Raw genomic sequence first — 20,527 nt, 5'->3', positions numbered from 1 at the left:
GCTCGCCAGACAGACAGAGAGAGACATAGAGACAGAAAGCGAGAAATCACCCCCCAGGGGGGATGGTCACGCCACAATCCCTTCTCCTCCATTCTCCTCTCGGGATCTTGGGCACGCATGCACACGCGCCCGGCGTGAGTTTTAAGCCACCGGGTCCAGGACGTGAACCGTGGTCGACTACGTGGGAGTCCAGCGACATAGCCATTACGCTAACTGCTGGTTCCCAATAAATAATTCTTTTTTAAAAAGTCCCACCAAATTGAAATTCCTTCATCTTTTCCTACCCAGCTCTTTCTTGCCTCCAGATCTTTCCAGGTGCTCTGCCCTCTGTCTGGAAAACCCCTCACAGCCCTTTGCACCAGAATGACTCTTACTCATCCTGAGTCTCAGTTTTGAGATCACTATCTTTGTTACAATTTCTGTGACAGAATCTACTAGTCGTCCACCTAAACCCCCTCTTTTCTCCTGCCATACTAACAGAACTCCAATTTTGTATATACTGGTCACGTGCCCAGTCAGTGACACTTATTTTCTAAGCCTCTCCAAAATAATAATAATAATAATAATAATAATAATGATGGTCTTGTGACTTAGTTCTGGCCAATGAGCTGTAAGAAGTTCATCAGGAGGGGCCTCCTGAACTCTATCGGTTTCTTGTTGTAGAGTCAGACTCTGGTCATGTGCATGTCTCCCCTTCTCCTTCCATCTCTTCATTCGAGCTCATATAAACAACTTGCTTCATTCACATCTGCTGACAGTTTGCTCTCATTTTGATGTTGAAAGAGTATGAAAGGAGTAGGCCCTACTTTAAGGAGGAGGCTGAGTGTTTCATTGCTACGTCAAGCCCTGCTGAAGTCCAGGTGAAGAGTTAAGCCTATTATCTCAGAACAGACCTGACGTCTACTGTTGAAGGGGACGTTCTATGTCCATGAGAACAAGAGCCATACTGGAGGATAAGGAAATCAGAGGAAGCCTGGGTTCTTGATGACCTTCTGGAACAGTTGCACCAGACATAAACTATCTCAAATTTCTCCTTATGTAATAAGATTTATTGTCAGATTTTGTCATCTGCCACTGAGTGCAATTTTGAACCCTTTAACCAATCTGAGTAGGTGTTCCTTAGATAATTTTTCTTACAGGACTCTTTATTTCTTCTTTGAAAACATATTATCGCCTCCTTGGAATTTCCTGTTTACTTATCTGTATAGTCACTGTCAGTTGCAAGGTCCTTAAGGACTAAAGTGACAAATTCCCCCAAAAAGATATGCTCCAATCCCAATTCTTGGCATCTGTGAATGCAAACTTATTTGGAAACAGGTATTTTCAGATGTAACAAGTTAAGATGAATCATACTGGAATAGAGTGGGCCCTAATTCATTCCTGGTATCTATAAAAATGAAAAGAGAGGGACACTTAGACAGAGACCTCGCAGGGAAGAGGGCCATGTGACCATAGAAACAGAGACTGGAGTTATGCTGCCACAAGCCAAGGAATACCAGAGGCCTCTACAGGCTGGAAAAGGCAAGGATGCATTCTCTCCTAGAGTCTTCCAAGGGAGCATGGTAAAGCTAGCATCTTGATTTTGACTTTTAGCTTCAAGAACCAGGAACAATATTTCTATTGTTTTAAGCCATAAATTTCCACTGGGAGCAGATAAGCCCTACAGCCATAGCGTGGGGTAGACCAGAGCGAGAGGAGATACTGGACCTACTTTGTGAGTTAATAACAGCCTGCTGCCATATTTATTCCATCTCCTTACAATGAGGTTGGCTTGTGAGAACCCATGATCCAAGCACATCTCATTTTCTTGTCTAGTGTGTCGTGCTACAAAGGGTTCTGAAGGTATAGTTGAGTCATTTATTCCATTTATTGAACAATTGCTTATTGAAAATAAGTAAATATGTGAACAGTACCTGGCATGCATGTGAATATCAGGCAGACCTGGGTCCTAGGAATATAGCAACACACCAAAGAATAAAATCAGCTAACCACAATCAATTAATCTCTGCCTTCATAGAGCTGGTATTGAGAAAAGTGCTGTAGTGAATTAAAGGTGTCTTCCATAAACAGGAAAGAGAAATTGAGGTAGATTTTCATATATTTTCTGTCTTTCCAGATTGAAACTAGTTATAGCACTGGATTTTCAGGCAGTTCCACAATTGTATGTATCTCTTTGTTCGAGCTCATGCAAACAACTTGCTTCACTTTTACCTGCTGACAGTTCACACTTATTTTGATGTTAAAAGAGTATGAGAATGGTAGGCCCGATTTTAAGGAGGAAGCTGAGTGTTTCGTTGCTACATCAAACACTGCTGAAGTCCAGGTGAAGAGTTAAGAACATTCTTCTGCCTGAATAAGGATCTCAAGAAATTCAGGGTATACAGCAGAGAAGGAAAGAATTTCATTTTTCCTTAGGAAGTAAAAGCTATGGGTGGGAAGGTGTTAGAGGTGACTTTAAAACAATAGCTGTGGATAGTGATTCAGATAAGGCTGGTATGGCATTGACTGAGTCTTTAGCTATGTTTCTGAAGGATGGTACGAAAAAAAAACTGTAAGCTAAATTGAAAGGTTTACCCGGTCTAGTCTCTGTCTCTCTCTCCTGTTTCATCCTTCTTGCCCTCCCTCTCTTTCTCTCCACTTGAATGGATAAATTTTTATTTATTACAAGGTAATTAAGACATTACTTTTGTTTGAAATAAGATCAATGTCTTGAATGATTTCATGTGTGTCATTAGGGTAGCTGGCTCTAAAATTTGGTAAGAGTCAGGAATGCAATGGAAACAGATGTTGTGCAACAAATTGGTTTTCCAGATTAATAGAGTCTTCAGTATCTGCAACAACCCTAAATTCTTCAGTCTGCACATGACAGGCATATTTATACAAAAATGTTGGGCATTTCAATTTGTTTTATATCACCTTCTCTGACCAGATGTGCAAGATTTTTCCAGCTAGTTCAAGCAAAATTAACTTTTTGTTGTAATTTAATTGTGAAAAGGAGCATAATTTTGGTTAAGGAAATTCATGAATAATATGATAGTCTTAATAAATATTATAGGGATATTTTGGTTTGAGGTGATGTACAGCCTCAGTCATACTGAATTTTATGATAAACACTCTGGTAAATATTTTATTTTCTGCCAAGTGTATCTGAAGACTATCACTCTGGGAGGTATTGATTCCTTGTTTGGAAATTACAGTACTGTGTAAATGTGACCTGCCTTCAATTTAGTTCTAGTTCATGACATCTGTCAAGTCAATTAGAGTTACTGTGCCACTCAGGTCCTATCAAAATTACAAAGATCTCCACATTGGTCTAATCTGGCTGGGAACTATCATAAGGAATGTTTTATCTTCATGACCTCAAAAACCTCCTCAACTCCAACTAATGTATTTTTGTGAGAAGAGGCCTTGAGATCAATTTTAGCAGTGAAACAGAGCACTGAATTTCATTGAGCTCTTGACACTGTGAAACTACCTGGTCAAATCCTTTGCAACATACATTAAATTTACGGCTACTTTAAAAAGAATGCACTTTCCTTTTGGCCATGAGGACCAATGGTTCTTTAAGTAAGGTCTAAAGCCACAAGCAGGCTATGATGTTTCACAACACCAAGTCCCTTCTTGGATATGCAAATCTATAAACTTTTATTTTCACATAAGATCTAAAGCTATTTTTGATGACATTAATGGATGCATTACTAGAATTATTCATATTTGATATTTGTAAAACAAATGAGCACGTTAGTCAAGTGTACTATAGACTTAAATTCAGTGTCCTATTATGAAGAACAGCTGACACATAGTGCTATATAATATGGCAATTAAAATATTTCATGCATGGACATAATTTGAGTGCCAGAAATCTGGTACTGATACAGCACAAGTATAGTACTAAAATAGATGCAATGTGAAGATACTGTTCTTGCCTCTCCATTATAGTTGATTATCATTTTAGTTCTAGCATGGTGTATTTACTGAAATAGCTTGGTTAATGCTGTAGTGCAAGGTGATGCATACATGCCACAACGATATTTGTGGCCTATAATTCTCTGATTTTTGTAATTACCGGATTTTATGTATCCATTTATTTTTGAAGCATCCATTCTGTTATTTCTAAAACCACAGCTCACTGGTTCTTTCTGTTTGCGTATACAGTGCTATTTCCTTATTTTCACCTAGTTAATCTTTCCTCTAGAAAGAAGAAAAATGGATTGTAGGTGGGAATGGAATCATGGATCCTGCTAAAAAGAGTTACACTGAAAAAGTCTGAAATATAAAAAATAGAATAGGGATATAGAACATTGATTCATTTAAAAAGGTAGTACTCATATATAATATTTTAATTCAGGCCATGTTTATGATAATTCTAAAATCTTTTAAAAAGTTTATTTATTTAGGGGCCCAGCAGGTGGCATGGTGGTTGAGGCACTGGACACTCCCACATGGCCAACCACAGTTCGAGTCCCGGATCTGGTGGCTTGCTTTCTCATTTTCCCTCCCTCATGCTCTCTATGTCTCCCTCTGGTCAAATTAAAATAAATGAATGAATAAATAAAATTTAATAAATATTTTTAGAAGTTTATTTATTTATTTGTTTCATGGGAGGGAGAGAGAGGCAGGGAGAGTGAAGGAGAAAGAGACAGGTACCCCCAGCAAGGACCACATGTTGCAATTCACCCCTGGTATTGGCCAGCCAACATCACTGCATGTACATGCACACCCAACATATAAATGGAAGCCTTGAGATGTGAACCTAGGATGGTCTATGTGGCCTCAGCATCATAGAGAATCGTGATACTGCTGTGCTTCCATGGATAGTAAAAAGTATTTTAGGCATTTATCTTCTTTGAAATATTTCTATAAACATGAAATATACATCTATTAGGTCAACAGGAGAGTCGTAATGTATTTTTCTATGCAAAAAAATGCATCACGACTTTCCTGACAACCCATTGCCTTTGCTCTCTTCTCCCGTTGTATTATATTTTTCAAAAGACCATATATTATCACACATTTTAAAAAGTAGCTAATGTAAATCATATGTATGTATGTGTTTGTGTGTATGTGTGTGTGTGTATGCATATTACTTATACATCATCTTGACAGTTATTTTTCAATGTACCCTGTTTTCTACTTCAGTACAAAACAAAGGGCATTCTTATCTTAATTCATAATTGACTTCTCAAAGTCACCAACCTGAGAAATGAGTCAACAGGAATAAAATGTCTAAGTTTTCTAAATATGTAAACTATTGGTCTCTAATCTTTAAAACTCCCTGAAGATAGGTTGATTATCATTTTAGTTCTAGCATGGTGTATTTACTGAAATAGCTTGGTTAATGCTGTAGTGCAAGGTGATGCATACATGCCACAACGATATTTGTGGCCTATAATTCTCTGATTTTTGTAATTACCGGATTTTATGTATCCATTTATTTTTGAAGCATCCATTCTGTTATTTCTAAAACCACAGCTCACTGGTTCTTTCTGTTTGCGTATACAGTGCTATTTCCTTATTTTCACCTAGTTAATCTTTCCTCTAGAAAGAAGAAAAATGGATTGTAGGTGGGAATGGAATCATGGATCCTGCTAAAAAGAGTTACACTGAAAAAGTCTGAAATATAAAAAATAGAATAGGGATATAGAACATTGATTCATTTAAAAAGGTAGTACTCATATATAATATTTTAATTCAGGCCATGTTTATGATAATTCTAAAATCTTTTAAAAAGTTTATTTATTTAGGGGCCCAGCAGGTGGCATGGTGGTTGAGGCACTGGACACTCCCACATGGCCAACCACAGTTCGAGTCCCGGATCTGGTGGCTTGCTTTCTCATTTTCCCTCCCTCATGCTCTCTATGTCTCCCTCTGGTCAAATTAAAATAAATGAATGAATAAATAAAATTTAATAAATATTTTTAGAAGTTTATTTATTTATTTGTTTCATGGGAGGGAGAGAGAGGCAGGGAGAGTGAAGGAGAAAGAGACAGGTACCCCCAGCAAGGACCACATGTTGCAATTCACCCCTGGTATTGGCCAGCCAACATCACTGCATGTACATGCACACCCAACATATAAATGGAAGCCTTGAGATGTGAACCTAGGATGGTCTATGTGGCCTCAGCATCATAGAGAATCGTGATACTGCTGTGCTTCCATGGATAGTAAAAAGTATTTTAGGCATTTATCTTCTTTGAAATATTTCTATAAACATGAAATATACATCTATTAGGTCAACAGGAGAGTCGTAATGTATTTTTCTATGCAAAAAAATGCATCACGACTTTCCTGACAACCCATTGCCTTTGCTCTCTTCTCCCGTTGTATTATATTTTTCAAAAGACCATATATTATCACACATTTTAAAAAGTAGCTAATGTAAATCATATGTATGTATGTGTTTGTGTGTATGTGTGTGTGTGTATGCATATTACTTATACATCATCTTGACAGTTATTTTTCAATGTACCCTGTTTTCTACTTCAGTACAAAACAAAGGGCATTCTTATCTTAATTCATAATTGACTTCTCAAAGTCACCAACCTGAGAAATGAGTCAACAGGAATAAAATGTCTAAGTTTTCTAAATATGTAAACTATTGGTCTCTAATCTTTAAAACTCCCTGAAGATAGAAAAAAAAAATCACCTTTGCAATTGAATCTTTATTCAAGAAGGGGGGCCACCTTCATATTTTACTTTTCAGTTAAGAGCCTTACGTTTTACACACCATTCCACTGCAGAAAACATAATCATGTTCAACGTATTGTGACAGGTGTTTTTGAACATCTAGGTTCTGAAATTAGAGTTGTGCAGACTATGTGATGATATTGAGAACAAACACTTGTTCTTGTGGGAGTGCATTTAATCATGCTGATGTACTTTACCATCTATTTAGAAATTTGAAATCACTCAGTGGTTGAAATGCCACAAAAATTACACTTAGACACAATACTCCCGAATGAATCATAGCTACGGTCTCCCTGTTACTTGTACCTATTTCAGTATTGGGGTAAGAGACAGGTGATGTCCTTCTGTAATACGTTCTAAATGCTAAATGCTAAATTTGTTTTAGCTGTCAATCTATTTACTGAAGTCAATAGCCAGGGCATAAAATTTAAGTTCATATGTAAGTCAAGTACATATTATTTAGTTTAGCTGGAGCTCAAAAACACCTATTATAGAAGAGATCTCCTTTACTTTTATTTTCTCTAATTAGTGGAGAAATGCCAAAAAATGGTACATCTTTCTATCTTTCTCCTCCATGTCTCTATAGAAAGATGCTTGTTTGAGCAGCATACTAACATAGCCAAGAGCCACTAAACATACAAACATAATTGTTCCTTTTACAACCTCATTCCTAATTTTCTTTATCATCTGTCTCAAAAATAACCTGTTCACATAAACTAAAAGCTCTAATTAAGCTTTTAATTCTGAAATCTTCAACATAGTTTGTCTGCTCATGCACCTGTTGGCCCCTGTTGCAGCTTGCACTACCTGCCACTGCCCACCTGCGCTGCAAAGTGCTACCTGACCTCACAGCCTGCCACTGCCACCCATCTGTGTTACCTGTCTATGCTGTGCATTTGCTCACTGATGACACAGCTTCTACTTTGCATTCCACCTCTCCAGCTCAGCTTCCCTGGCTCAGTCTCTGGCTGTATCAGGGTTGGAGAGACTGAGGTAAGTCAGGGAAACATGGCCACTGATTGAAAGTAGGGTTGACTGCTGTTGCCTCTGAAGCCCACAAGTACCTAGGCCATGGCCACTGCCTGGAAGAAACCCCTGAAAAGAGAGGAATCAGGCAAGATCACTGGAGTGGGGGACAGGAAAGAGTCAACAAGAATTCCTATTTTGCATGGTTTCTACTTGCACAAGTAGAGTGATCAACCAGCTGAAGTGGGCAAAGTTCTGGAGGACTTCCTTCTTCCCAAGTCCTCCCTCCAGAAAAGAAAAATGAGAGAAACTCCGCTCTGAAACTCTGAGCTCCAGACTCCCACCATGGGTTATAGCACTCCCATCCACAGAGAAACAAAAATAATTGTCAAAGAACTAACATAAATCACAGAGAAGTGCAAGAGCAGTTTCAGGGAAAAAAAGAAATTGGACCTCCCACTGTACCCTCACCTGAAGCAGGCAAGAGAGCTACACTTTCCTGCTCCTGATGGAGCACCATTTACGGTCAAGTCTCTATAGCCCAGAAAGAACAAAGGATGTGAAAGAAGACACCCCCACCCAATAGAGACTGGAGAATTTTGGACTACCCCCATCTGGAAAGCAGGACAAGTTGCACTCTCCTTCATATCAGAATCAAGTCCAGGGGAATGGTTCCTGCTCCAACTGATATCACCCATACACAGCTCTTCTGTACATCCACAAACAGTCTCATGTGCAGACTACACAAACACTGCTCTAATATGGAATACAAAGCAGGTCACCAGCCCCTCCTGAATCACATTGCAAGGAACACACCTGAAACCTGGGACCATTCTTCCTCCCACACCCCAGCACTAAAGAATCTACTCCAAAAATTAGGAAGAAGTTAGTACTTCACCAGATACCTTAGTCAATACAGAGACACAATAAATATGAGAAAACAAGGAACTATCTCTCTCCCAATGGAATACAATAATTTCTCATAGACAATGGATGAAACACAACAAATCACAAAATGTTAGAAAAATAATTCAAAGTAGTCATCATAACAAAAGTCAACGAGAAGCAAATGAAAACAAACAATCAATTCTAGGAAATGAGACAATCATTCCATGACATGAATAAGAAATTCCATAAAGAGATAGACTTCCTAAAAAGAAATCAAAGAGGACTTCTGAAGATGAAGAATAAAAATACGAGAAATCAAAATCTTCCTGTAAAGTATTAATGGCAGACTAACCACAGAAAAGAATCTCTGACTTTGAAGACAAAACTTCTAATTTAATCCAAAACACCAAAATGAATGAAAAATCCCTCTCTCCCCATGAGGGCAACTAACAGGAACTTTTGACACCAGTAAGTGGATGAATAGCCACATAATAGATATCCCATAAAGGGACAGGTAAAGGCATAGAAAATCATTTTTATGAAGACATACCTGAAAACTTTCCACATTTAGAAAGATATACACACATCTAGATTTGGGAAACACAAAAAACAACAAATATATTCAACATAAGAAGATCCTCTCCAAGGTACATTATAGCTAAATTGGTAAAAATCAAAGACAACATTTTAAACTAGCAATGGAAATATCAAACAACTTACAAAGGGTACTCCATTGGGTTAACCTTTGATTTTTCAACTGAAACAATGAGATAAGAAAGAATGAGAAGACATATTTAAGACTATGAAAGAAAAAAAAATTCAGCCAAGAATACTATACTCATCAAGATTATCTTTCAAATGGGAAAGAGAAATGAAATCATTCCAGATAAACAAAAATTAAAAGAATTAACCAACAGTAGACCAGCTTCCCAAGAAATATTTAAAGAACTACTACACAAGAAAATTAAAGGGAGACAAATAGAAATTAAAGAGGGGGAAAGTGCAGGAAGGGAAATTTTTTTAAAAATGAAGAAGTAAGACATTTGTGGGACACAAATACGGTTCATTGCCTGTTGATGATGTCATGTATAGTATTCTCAACTTGCCTGGTATGTGGTGTATATCATGTTTGGTAAAATCTCTTTATAATCTTAATGATGTATAGCAATTGAATGTATAAATAAAAGTAATAAAAATAAAAAAGGAAAGAAAAAGAAAATTACTAACAAAATGGCAGGGATATATCTACAAATATAAATAATAATATTGCATGTTAATTATTTAAATTCTCCTATTAAAAGACATGGAATGTCTGATTGGATAAAATAACAGGAGCCTTCTATCTACTACTTGTAAAAAATATGCCTCACTGCTAAAGACATACATAGACTGAAAGTGAAGGGCTAGAAAAAGTAATTTTATGAAAACAGAAACCAAAAAGCCTGGAGTCATGATACCAGTATATAAAAAGAGGTAAAGAAAGATACTATACTCTTTAGTACATAGCACTAAACTATTAAGTCATCAAAAAGATATAATAATTTTAAATATTTATGAATTGGAGCATCCAAAACATTAAAAAAAAATAAGACTGCTAGTTCTAAAGGGAGCTATAGATGGAAACACACTAAATATTGGGGACTTCAAAACTACACTGTCACAACAGGATAGATCATGTAGACAATAAAAAACCCAAAGATACACAGGAGAAAATTGATATCATAAACCAAATGGATCTGATAGACATTTATAGAACATCTCACTGAACAACCACACAATACACACTTTCCTCATCCTCACATGAAACATATTCAAAGATCAACCACATAATCGGGCACAAAACAAGTCTTTAAAAATTTAAAAGTATAGGAACTACATCTAGCATGTTTTCTGATCACAACAAAAATAAACTTGAAATCAAAAACATAAAGAGCCTTCAAAAATACACAAAAACATGGAAAGGAACCCATCTATTACTTAACAACTTCAAAAAACTACTGAAGAAATTAAGACTGAAATAATAAGGTTTATTGAAATCAATGGAAATGAACATACCACTCTTAAAAAGCTTTGGGACACTGAAAGCAGTCATAAGGAGGAAGTTTTTAGAAATTAGTGCTCACAAGGAAAAAAAAAACCCAGAAAATTGGCAAATAAATAACCTACTTACAAATCTCAAGAAAAAGGAAAAACAATAACCAAAGCACTCCAAAAGTATCAGAAACAAAGAAGTAATAGAACAGAAATTAAATAGAGAATAAAACAACTATACCAAAAAACATCAATGATATAAAAAAGTTGTGTGTTTTTTTTTTTTTTTGAGAGGATAAAATAAGTTGATAGACTATTAGGTGGACTAATTAAGAAAAACAGAAAAACAAACCAGATAAATAACATCAGTAAAGAAACGGGCGCTATGACAAGAGATTTAACTAGAATACCAAAGATCATGAGAGACAACTGTAAGTGACTCTATGCCAATGACAAGAAAGTCTAGATGAAATGAAAATATTTCTGGACACATGTAATTTATGTAGATTGAACTAACTAAAACTAGAAAGACTGAATAGAGTGATAACAAGCAATGAGATTAAATCAATAATGGTCCCTCCAGAAGGAAAAGCCCAGGTCCTAACGGCTTCACTTCTGACTTCTACAACACTTTTAAATAAGAGGTTTTGGGCTGTTCATATGTCTTCCTTGGAGAGTTGTCTGCTCAGCTCATGGGCCCATCTTTTAATTGTATTGATTTTTTTGGAGGGTGGTAGGTAAACTGCTTGAGTTCCCCCTATATTTTTGTTATTATTCCCTTACCCAAGGAGAGTTTGCAAATGTATTCTTTGATTTTGAGTGTTGTCTCTTCACTCTTTTGTTTCTTCTGCTGTCAAGAAACTATTAACCTGATGTAATCCTATTTTTCTGTTTTCTGGATTATTACCTGTGCTATGAACAGCCAAAAATGTTATGAAAAAATGCTCAGCATTCCTTATTGTAAGGGAAATGCAAATCAAAACCACAATGAGATACCACCTAACTCCAGTCAGAATGACTAAGATTTAAAAAATAAAGAACAATGAGTACTGGTGAGACTGCAGTGAAAGGGAACTCTCCTACACTAAATTATAACCACTGTATGTACAACCACTGTGGAGAAAAATATGGAGATTCCTCAAAGACCTACAAATAGAACTACTGTGTAATACAACAGTTCCCCTCTTGGTATTTACCCAAAGGACAGGCATACACTCAGTTAGAAAAATACTTGCACATCCATGTTCATTGCTGCATAATTCACAATTACTAAGACATGGAGTCAACCCAAAAGTCAAAGAACAGATGAATGAATTGACATATGTGGGATGTATATACTATGGATTACTAATCAACCATATAAAACAACGAGACCCCTGTCATTTGACAGAAGATAGATGAATATGGAAGATATAATTCTAAGTGAACCAGACTATGAAAGAGAAGCATTGTATGTTGAACTTAACATATAACGAAAGTCTGCACTCTATGGTAGAAATTGAAAAATTGGAAGGCATAAAAGCATGGAGAGTAACTGTCAATACAAGAGACAGTTTCATAGCAGGGCAAGAAATGGAAGGTGGGAGGGAATCAGGGGGAAAATAAATAAATAACATTTAAAACATTTTTAAAAGCTAACCACAATTTTCATCAAACTATTTTGAAATATGCAAATGTAGGAAGTCCTTCCGCACTCATTCTATGAAGCCTCCATCATCATATAAAACATCATAAGCAAAGAAATAACAACACCAAAAAGCTAAAGACCAATATCCTTGATGAATGCAAATACAAAAATACTCAACAAGATACTAGCAAATTGAATACAAGACATTAAAAAGCTCATACGCCATAACCAGGTAGGCTTTATCCTAAGGATACAAGAATGTTTTGGTATACGTGAAATAGTAAATGCAATACATCACATCAAAGGAAGGAAAGAGAAGAACCATATGATCATATTAATTGATCAAGAAAGCATTTGATTATTTTTAAACATTTTTAATTTTATTTATTTATTTATTGAGAGGTTTTTTTGCTATACAGCACGTGCACTTGCCAGAAAGACAGAGACAGAGAGATAGAAAATAAGAAATTATCCCCCAGGGGGATGACCATGACACAATTCTTTCTCCTCCATTTTCCTCTTGGCATAGTGGGCATGCATCACACCTGTCCGGCATGAGTTTAAGCTACCGGGTCTGGGACTCAAACCACGGTCGACTATATGGGAGTCCAAAAACATAGCCATTATGCCAATTGCTGGTCCTGAAAGCATTTGATAAAATACCACATCTCTTCATTATTAAAACTCATGGTACAATAGGTATAGAAGGTATATTTCTTAATACAATAAAATTCATGTATGATAAACCCATAACTAACATCAAACGGAATGAAGAAAGCTGAAAGCTTTTTCTCTAAAACCTGAAACAAAACAAGGCTGCCCAGTTTCTTCACTTCTTTTCATCATAGTTCTGAAAGTCCTAGCCAATGTAACTAGACAAGTGGGTAAAATAAAAGACTTTCTTGGGACTAGCAGATGACATAATGGTTACATCACTGAACCCCCACATGGCCAACTGCAGTTTGAGGCCTGGACCCAGAAACTTGAAACTTATGCTGGGTGCTTGTGTATGTGTGGTCAAAATCCCAAGTGGAGAATGGAGAAGAAGGGACTGTGGATGGACCATATCCCTGGGAGGTGATATCTTACTTTCTATCTCTGTTGCTCTCTCTGTCGCTCTGGCGACTGCATGTGCCCTATAGCAAAAATCTCTCTCTCTCTCTCTCAAAAAAAAAAGTCATTGTTATAGGAAAAGAAGTGAAATTTCTATTTGCAGACAACATTATTATTTACATAGGAGATCCAAAGAAATCCACTAAAAATCCTCTTAGAAGTGATAAATGAATTCAGTAAAATTGTAGGATACACAATCAGTAGACAAAAATCTATAGCATTTTTATACAAAAACAATGAACAACTTGAGTCAGAATTGAAGAATACAATCCCATTTACAACAGCCACACACACACACAAACAAAAATAACTAGGAGTAAACATAACCGAAGAGGTGAAAGAGTTCTGCAAGAAAAATTATGAAAATTGGAAAAAGAAATAATACAAAACATGGAAAGACATACATTTTCTTGAATTGGAAGCATCAATATAATAAAAATAACTATTACACCCAAATGAAATTACAAATTCAATGCAATTCTGATCAAATTGGTGGAGATATTTTTTACAGAAATAGAAAAACCTATCTTAAAACTTACCTGGAGTAATAAAAGTACCCCTATTGCCAAGGTGTACTATGCAAAATGAATGAAGTAGGAGGCATCTCACTTGTTGACTTCAAAATCAATTACAAAGTTGTGATAATCAAAACAGCGTAGTATTGACACAAAAAGATGCACATATAAATGGAACAGAATAGATGATCCAGAAATAAACACCAAAGCATAGAGTCAACTGATTTTTGACAAAGGACACAAGACAATCTAATGGAGAAAAAAAAAATCTCTTTAGCAAATGGCTCTGGAAGAACTAGATATTTGTCTGTGGAAAAATAAAAGCTGACCCCTATCTTTCATCATTAACAAAATCAACTCAAAATGGACAAAATATCTTAATGTAAAACCTCAAAATGTAAAACTACTGGTGGAAAACAGGGGGAACACTTGAAGATATTGGAGTAGGGCAAAGATTTCTTAAATAAGACCCCTAAAATACAGGTGATAATTCCAAAAACAGACAAGTGGGACTACATAAAGCTAAAAATCTCCCGCCAAATAAACAATAACTAGAGTGAAGAGACAACCCATAGAATGAGAGAAATTATTTGCAAACGATGCTTTATTTAAGTGACTGATAATCAGTATATCAAGGGAATTTTTTTTGAGAGGTTTTCGCTATAGGGTGTGTGCGCTCACCAGAAAGACAGAGACAGAGAGATAGAAATCAAGAAATCACCCCCCCCTTCTCCTCCATGGATCTTGGGCAAGCACACATGCGCCCGGTGTGAGTTTAAGCCATCAGATCCAGGACTCGAACTGCGGTCAACTACATGGGAGTCCAGTGACATAGCCATTACACTAACTGCTAGTCCCAAGAATATAAAGGGAATTTAAGCAGCTCATCCGCCAAACAAAATACAAAACTATACAAAATCCCCTCAAATACTCAAATTTTTAAAATGGGCAAATGAGCTAAACAGACAGCTCTCTAAGGAAGACATATGAATAGCCAAAAAAGCATATGAATTAATGGTCAATGTCTTTTATCATAAGAGGAATGCAAATCAAAACCACAATGAGATACCACTTAATCTGTCAGGATGGCTAGGATAAAAAGGTAAAGAACCTGGGAACTTGTGCGTGCATGCCCAGAATTCAAACAGGAGAATGGAGAAGAAGGGATTGCAGCAGAGCTATCCCCACAGGGGGTGATTTCTTGCTTTCCCTCTCATTGTGTTTCTCGGGTCTCTCTTGTCTCTTTCTGGTGAGCACATGTGACCTATGGCAAAAACATTTTTAAAAAATGTAAAGAACAAATGCTGGCGAAGCTCTGGTGAAAAGAGAGCCTTCCCAAACTGTTAGTGAGAATGTAAATTAGTACAGCCACTGTGGAAACAATGTGGAGATTCCTCAAAAACTTACAAATAGAACTATATATGATCTAGTAATTCTGGTCCTTGGTATTTACTCAAAGATAAGAAAACATTTGGTTGGAAAGACATTTGCACATTCATATTTATTGTAGCAATATTCACAAATTGCTGAGACATGGAATCAACCTAAACACCCAGGAACTGATGATTACATTGAAAATACGTGGCACATATACACTATGAATATTACTCTGCCATAAAGAACAATGAGAGGCCTTCGTATGATACAAAGTGCAGCAAAACAAGTCAGACTATGAAAGACAAACATTGTATATTCCTGCTCAGTATACATCAACTGTCTGTATTCTATAGCAAAATTTGAAATATTTAAGAATATAATGGTAGGGATGGTAAATGTGGATACTAGAAACTAGATAGAAGGAGGGTGGATAGCAAGAAATGGGAGAAGCTCAGGGAAAAAATAACAGATACAAGAATGCAAACTTTTTAAAAACTAAAATGCTGAGATAACATTTCTTGCCTATCAGATCACAACTCTTAAAATATTTGATGGCATATTTTTTTTTTCATAGGCTATAGAGATACTGTATCAGACATTTTTGTTGCAAATGTGAACTGGTACAAAGAGTGTAGAAGGATTTGGCCATTTCTAGAAAAACTATATATGCACTTAATTTTTTTTTTAATTACCAGAGGGCTCATGATGAGAAAGAAAGAGAAAAAACACTCTCCCCAATGGGGCATGGTTATACTGTAATCCTTTTTTCTCTATTTCTCCAAACTGTCCAGATTTTAGACACTCATGCACACATGCCTGGTGTGCTTTTCAAGTAGCCAGGGCTAGGACTTAAACTGTAGTGACCATGTGGAATCCAGTTCCCTATGTACACGGCTTAACCACCGCACTACAGGGCTGGCCCTCCACTTATCTTCTGACTGGGCAATACCAACAACAACACAAGTACACATATACAAGGTTATTGATTGTCATATTGTTGGTTCTGCAAAATATTGGTGATATAAATCTCTGTGTAAAAGAAAATAGTTGACTAAATTAGGAGTTCTATGTAGCAGTAATAAAACGGATGAAAATATATTTATGAATTAATATAAAGTGGATTTCAAGGTGTTATTATGTATAAAAAACAAAGTGCAAAAGAATATCTACAGTAAACTATTTGTTAAGAGTGGTGAGACACGAGATAAAATACTTTATCTGCTCATTTACCAGAAAAAAAAATTCAACAAAGATAAAACAGAAAATAATTAGACAGGTTACCTACAAAGAGAGGGTGAGAATAGGGTAACAAAAAAGAAATAACTAAAAACAGGAAATAAGTGTACACTTTCTCATTTGTAGAACCATGATATCTCACACATATTTTATTGCAACACTTTATTATATTTAAGAATTTTAAGAATTAAATTCATGTAGAATGTGTAAGCAATCCCAAATGGAATAAAAACAGTAGCAAATGTACCTAACTGAAAAACACATCAACAATATAATCTCACCGAAGGTTTAAAGAAAAGCACAAACCTAAGTAACTTTATAAAATTATTTTTAATTTTATTTATTTATTTACATTCAATCACTGTGTATCATTATAGCATACTAAATAAATTTTCCCATCCTAAATATACTGCATATTAGTTCAATCAAAGGTATTACCATACATATTATCAACAATAGGAAATTTTACATTTTTGTGTCCCTTAAATGTTTTTCTTCTTTCTTTTTTTTCTTGATTCCTTCCCTCTTACCCCCTCTCCATTTCCCACCCTCCTCTCACACTGTGTCTAGTATCCAAAGTCACTCTCCAAGCCTTTATACCTTCTAATCTTTCAGTTTCTGCCATAGAGTGCTAATATTCAGTATATACTGAGTGGAGATACACAGTGTCTCTCTTTAATGGTCTGACTTTCTTCACTTAGTAGTAAATCTTCCATATTTTCCCCCTTTCTGTCAAATACCAGGGTCTCATTGTTTTTTATGGCTGAGTAGTATTCCATAGTGTATATTTGCCACAACTTTTCAATCCATTCATCTGTTTGTGAACATTTGGATTGGTTCCATGTCTTAGCAGTTGTGAATAATGCCGTAATAAATACGTTGTGCAAAACAGTATGTTTTCAGTAAGTCCAGAGCTAAGGAAAAAGGAACTCTACACAAAGCAAACATAGTACTGTAGGTAGTAAATTTTTTTCACATGGTTATGTGTTAGAAATTCTAAAACTACTTTAGGTATATTCTGTGTCTGAGAAAACAAGTAAGTATATAGTGGATAATGAAACTCAGATACCTCTTGGAGAAATAAATTACAATAAGGAAAGAAGGCTCAGATGAACCCTGTGGTATTCATCTGGATTGAAGTTATGAGTTATAAACTCAAGGACACACACATAGACACACAGCGATGGATAGATATAGAAACAGACATAGATTCATGTGTATGTGTGAGTTAGCATACCATTCCTCTATTTCCTAGCTCTGTTCACTAAAAAGGCTAGAAACAATGAGAATCTAATAGCAATGAGCATCTTAGTGCCAAGATCTTGACAACATTCAATATCTATCATGACTTACAAAACAAAGTCCATAGCAAATTGAGGATAAAATGAAACATCCATAAGAGCACAGGGTATCTTTAAATGTCTGTAATATACATTGGGCTTAGCAATAAAACTATTGAGAGTTTCTCTTTTAAGACAGGATATCTGCCATCAACACTTCATTTCCCATTGTGCTGGAAGCCTAGTTGCTGCTATAAGGAAAGAAGGGAAAGAAAAGAAAGGGGAGGAAAGAGGAGGGAAGTAAATCAATGAAGAAGCAACATTTTGTTATTAATGCATAATTTTATACATTATAAAAAGAATCTTGGACATTCAGGGTATTCTGGATGGGAAGATGCATTTTGTATGCTATAATGATATACAGTGAATGAATATTTTAAAAAAAGAAAAAAAGAATCTTGGGTTGGGTATTGGCACAGTGGTAACGCAACTGGACCCACAAAGGGAACACCCTGAGTTTGCATCCTGGGTACATAAGCACTCATGATCTGGTCTGACTGAGACTAGGTGTAGATCATAGCATGAAGACCCTATTAAGGTTGCCATTGTCTCTCTCTATCTCTCAGAAGAAACAAATAAACTTTTTTAAAAGTCTGAAGAGGCCCATTGTGGTGTAACAGTAATACAAGTGCCCTACAAGGCTGGAAGCTGTATGGCTGACCATGGGTTCAATCTCCTTGATGGCCAGAAAACCTGCCAGGTATACATACATTGTCACCCAGCACCCTGAGAAGCTGCAGAACTGGGCAAAGAGGGTCATGACATGAGGAGACTCTATCAAGGGTGCTTCCCTTCTCTCTCTCTCTCTCTCTCTCGCTCTCTCTCTCTCTTTATTTTTTCCTCACAAGCATGTGTGCACACATGTGTTCATTATCATTACAAAAATCTAGAGACTCAACAGTTATATTTTAGAATTAAAAAGATAGGTAGGTAAATTTTTAGGAATAAAAAAAATCAATATACTAAAGTCAATTTTATTGCTAAATGGACAAAATTGTAAAAGAGTAACATTTAAATAAAGAAAGCACCTGGGCCAGCAGGTAGTGTAGGAGTTAAAGTGCTGGATCCCACATGGCCGACTCCTGCGTTTTGAGTCCTGGATATGGTGTTTTGAATAACACACTGAGTGTGTGTATATGTGTGCCCAAATTCCAAGAGAAGAATGGAGGAGAAGAGCTTGCAGCATGACCATCTTCCCTGGAGGGTGATTTGTTCACTTTTCTTCTGCTAAGTACATGAGCCTTACGGCAAAAACAAAAGAAATAAAATGAAAAAGAAAGCACTTGAAATACTATAAATATCAAATACCTAATACCTAGCAAAAATCCTGACTAGGTGTTTTCAATAAAAATTAAGCTATATATTAATGTTTATCCATTTTTCTTTTGTGGAATAGACAGTTATAATGTGTTAAGCTTCACAATAAAAAGGGCATTTAAAAACTTAAAAATGGTCTGTGCTTTCTGTCATTCCAACCAAGATTCATTCATATGTATCACGTGTTGGGGCTGCAAATGGCTAAAAGCCATGCACTACGTGATTTGCTCAGTGGTACTTTGGCTAAATGATCCTTGACCTGACTTGAGTTAGCTTAAAAAATTTCAAGTATATTGACATAGTCATTGAGGAATGGACTATGTAAAGCCTAGTACTTTTATTTAAAAAATATATTTTTATATATGTATATTGAACATGGCCCTTAAACTCACTTTACTTAAGTACTTATATGAAGTCCTTTCAAATATGTCAGAGACAATGTCAACGGAAATAACCAAGCTCTGTAGAAATAATAATTAACGTGGTTTGTTCTAAACACAAGATTGAGTGACATACTTAGAGAAAGACAAAAATGTTTCTTGGGTTGCTGAGATATAGTGGTTTCTTTTATTTAGTTCTGAGGGCAACATAAGGAGTCTTTTATATATGGATTTGACCCCAAAAGGTGGGACATCCAGACACAGGGCCTTGTGGCTTATAGGTGAGTGTGGAATACTTAGACTAATAATTGGTTAGAAAAAACACAGTCTCTGTTCCTGAAAGAAATCAGTAAAAGAATGTCACGTTTTACTCTAAGAGATAAGAAGGCTTATTATGCATCATAAAAATATTGTCAGGGACAGAATGTAGCATCCCACGTCAATGGGTCAAAGTGGTCTGTTAATGTTCATAGGCCTCTGTTAATGTTTACAGGTGTGACTCTTCCAGGCCCCATGGAAACAGCTTTGGAATAGGAAAAGTAGTCAGAATTCGGTCCTCAACAGTAAATAATGCCATTTTTGGCTGAACAAAGGAGCTCCTAGTAATAACGGGCAGAAAATAAACTAGAAAAATCTAGGCCATAATTGTCTATTTCACAAAAGAGGTACGTTTACTCAAAAGGCAGATAGTAGGTTTATTTTATCAGAACATTTTCTGCAGTTCTTTTAAAATGTCAGTAAAAGAGTGCTCATGACTTGCTACCTTTAAAACAAAACAAAACAACAACCAACAACAACAAAAACTTAGTCATCTCTGAAAACGTATAATGCATGTTTTTCAAAGTATTTTGGTAGCCTATTCTTTCCTTCTTTTGTAGGTTCAATCACAATTATCTTTTTTGCATCTATATCCCCTTTCAGATTTTTCTTTTCATCTTCTTTCTCACTCACTCTATCGATTTCTGTGTCTTCATGTCAAAATAGAGAGGTAAAAGAGGCAAGGTATTCAGAAAAAGGGCAAGAGATGGAGGTGAAATTTAAAAAGAAAGA

The sequence above is a fragment of the Tupaia chinensis genome, unplaced genomic scaffold (assembly GCF_000334495.1).
Source record: "Tupaia chinensis unplaced genomic scaffold, TupChi_1.0 Scaffold147554_1, whole genome shotgun sequence".
Lineage (NCBI taxonomy): Eukaryota > Metazoa > Chordata > Mammalia > Scandentia > Tupaiidae > Tupaia > Tupaia belangeri.
Note: the sequence above shows the minus strand (reverse complement) of the source record.